We start from the raw sequence: 3,469 nt of genomic DNA, 5'->3' as shown, positions 1-3,469 counted from the left end.
ATCTAACGATTGTTTCTTAACTTCCTGCTTTTCTACATTGAAAATAATCCCTGTAGGATTCAAATCCGGACTGGCAAAAGTATTGGAATTAATCAGACAACAAGTTGCAAAATTAGTGGAGACACTTCACCTTCTTGGGGTGTTATTAATTTACCTAGTATATACTACACTCGACCCCCCCCCCCCCCCCCCAACCTTATGAATGTTGCTAGAAATACAAAAAAATGCTGAAAACTTAAACAGTCAATATTGAAAGGGAGAAAGGTAGGGGGGAAGTGGGAAAGTTGGAACTGTAGATATGGCTTGTATTGGTAGCTAGAAAAGCTGTTTTTTTATGGTAGTTTTTCACTAATTTTGCAACCTGTTGTAGCATTTCCATACATAGATCATTTACATACATTAACATAGATAGAGCAAGAACCTTTAAGAGGACATGAAACATAAGGAAGTAGTAATGATAAACTGTTGCTAGAGTGTTATTAATGATAACTGGTAATTTTTAAGAGAAACATTGAGACATCTACATAATCATCCTCATCACCAAGCACTGTAAGTAAAAATTGGTGAATTTTGTTTTTGAAAGGTTTTTTCCTAAGTTTGTGCAAGTCAGGCTTTGGGCAATTCCATAGTTTACATGTAGCTCCAAAAATGGAAAGCGAATTTAGTTGAATACTCAGTCTTGATTTGTTAACATATAAGTTAACAACATCGGAAAATCTATTGCTATATGAATGAATGTCAGATGAACAGGTGAAAAGATGACAGATATTCTGAGGCGCAGAATTGGGAGATATGTCATGCATAAGAGAACCTGTTTCAAAATAAAGCATATTGAGGAGTAAAACATTAGCAGAGACATACTAAGGAATAGCAAAGAACATTAGCCAAAGAGCTCATTTTGTAAAATAAAGATCTTCCTCAAATAAACCTGTGCAGCTTGACCACAGGCAGCAATTCTATAGTTTAAGTATATGGGGAAAGTAGAGAACCATCAGTTCAGATTGAAGTATTGGAAAGGACAGAGTGCCTTGACTGTGCAATAATTCCAACAACTCTGCCAATTTTAGAGGTAATATAATCAAGATGATACTTCCATGTTGAGTTTTTATGGATGAGCACTCCCAGGAACTTTACATGATCTTCGCATTCAAGAGATGTATTACTATTTGAGGCATTAATTATTCTTATTCTTACAGCCATGAGCCCCGACGTGGAGGGAGAAAGCAGGCACCCGTCACACTGATAAACAGTGGAGAAAAAACAGCCTCCAAGGAATCCCCACGCTCAGAAAACGCTGACTAAAATGCCAACAAAACTGCTACAACGCCCTATCCAACACGAAGAATCCTGGCACATGCTCATATCTAACAAACTGCTGACCGCGAAGGTAGAACTTGTGTTCCTAGTTGTTAACTCCAATAAATTGCATTTAATTACAGGATGCATAAAATACAATAGAATTACTCAGACAAACAAGACATAAAATGTAATTACTAACTACAGGAACTGACCTACTGACTAACTTAAAATATCAAGACATTTACTCAGGTTAAGAAATTGGACCACTTTTTAACAAAAGCAGAGGCATTGTTATCTATCCTTTTATTAATCTGATAGTTAGGCTTTTTGGTCAGCTTATTTGCATTTAACGAGTCACAGACTATCTGCAATTCGATGTTGATTACACTTTCCAGTGACCTCAAATTCTTGTCAGCATACAGCAGGTTTGTATCATCGTCAAATAAAATTATAATAAGAAAGCTTCGCAGAAGAATTATCCTTGTGGGACCTCTGTTAGCATATTTCTTTTAGACAAAATTTGATTATCAATTTGATTGGTTTGAACACGTGCCATTTAAGTGGGATGAAAGCTAATTGTTTACCAGGTCCCTTATACCGTAATGAGATAGTTTACTGAGGAGAATTGAATGATCCACAGTATCAAGAGCCTTTTTAAAGTCAAGGAAAATAACACAAGTGAATAATTTGTTATCCATATTTCTTTGAATAGAGTAAACAACATCCACAATTGCATGCTGAGTTGACACATTCTCACGAAAACCATGCTGGCAATGATACTGAAGTCCATTTGGTTCAGCATAAGATTTTAATCTATTATACATAACTTTCCCAAAGCGTCGATTGAAAAGTGGAAGAAGAGAAATGGGACAGTAGTTACTAGGGTCTGTTTCATCGCCGCCCTTGAAAAAATTATGGGAATTACTTTTGCATGATTTAATTTGGATGGATATTGTCTGGTTGTGACAGAAGTATTTATTATTTGTGCCAGTGGTAAAGAGAGTAAACTAATGGAAGATTTTAATACACAAACAGGACAGGAATATGCATGTAAGCCATGTGTGATGTATTAGAAGGGAGAAGCAAAATTTCAGTTTTGAGTTCCACAGGAGTGGATGGCTCAAAGAAGAATAAATTAGATGAATTATTGGTGGAGAGAAAATCACAAATTTGAAAAGGGGCAGGAGGTACTGATGCCCCAAGTTTTTGACCTACAGAAGAGAAGAAATAATTGAACAGATTAGGAAGTGCTGCAATAGGCTTACATGTTCTTTTATTTCTGTTGATGAGCTGATTAATCCTAATCCCAAGTTTTTCTGACATTGGTCATGATCATTGAAATAAGAGTGATAGTATCATGACTTATTACTGCATCAAGTGAGTGTAAGTATTTTATTGCGATATACTAGTTTATATTTATCAAAATTTCCAGATGCAAATACATGTAGAGCATTTTTTATTATGTGAAATGCGGAAGGCATAACCATGTCTTAAAACCGGTCTGGTGTCTATTTTTTTTCATTGTTGGTAGTCACAAATGTGCATACCCCACGATATTGAATATAGCTCCGTTCGGGTGAATTTATTTTTATACCCTGTGGTATTTTCAAACTTCCCTGCCCCGATTAGAACTCATATACTTTACCCAACCTTCACAATTATCTGCGAGCGCATTAGACCACTTGGCCACTGTAACACACTCCTTGATACAGTAAAAAGCAAACATTTACTGTGGAATCTTTCCGCCTGCCATGATTGACACAGTATTAAACTATTCTATGCTTTTTCTTTGAGAAAGGCAAGCTTAAACTGGTAAGGAGAATTTGCTATGTTATTTCTAGATCGTGCTTCGTAATTGTGTGTTCCACTGTGGAAATTATTTTTCATAGAACGAATACTTTGTTAGAAGTATTTTGCATAGAACGAATACTCCAATTTTTCTTGGGAACCAGTTTGTTCAGCCTTTTTGACGTAGAAAGAAAATAAGAAAATAGCTTTCAACTGCCAAACAAAATAAAAAAATGAAATCAAGTTTTAAAAAAAGGAATTAGCTATCACCATCACAGGAACTTCGCAGCGGTCCCCCATCCAAGTACTAACCTCATTCGGAGGAGCTTAACTTCAGCTGACACTTGGACTAGCATCAATGTATCTTTTCGAACTTTATAAA

The 3,469-nt window shown here is 35.9% G+C and overlaps 1 long non-coding RNA gene across 1 annotated transcript in view; it reads left to right on the top strand.

Moving 5' to 3' along the window:
* The first annotated feature begins 1,195 nt into the window (after positions 1-1,195).
* Positions 1,196-3,469, top strand: part of LOC137983156 (uncharacterized) — a 7,269-nt gene continuing 4,995 nt past the window's right edge. The window contains exon 1 of the long non-coding RNA XR_011118910.1: positions 1,196-1,387. This is a non-coding gene — a long non-coding RNA (uncharacterized lncRNA). The remainder of the gene's footprint in view (positions 1,388-3,469) is intronic.

The sequence above is a fragment of the Montipora foliosa genome, chromosome 13 (assembly GCF_036669935.1).
Source record: "Montipora foliosa isolate CH-2021 chromosome 13, ASM3666993v2, whole genome shotgun sequence".
In the NCBI taxonomy this organism is placed as follows: domain Eukaryota; kingdom Metazoa; phylum Cnidaria; class Anthozoa; order Scleractinia; family Acroporidae; genus Montipora; species Montipora foliosa.
The sequence above is the reverse complement of the archived record's forward strand: the minus strand, read 5'-3'. Positions and strand labels throughout refer to the sequence as shown.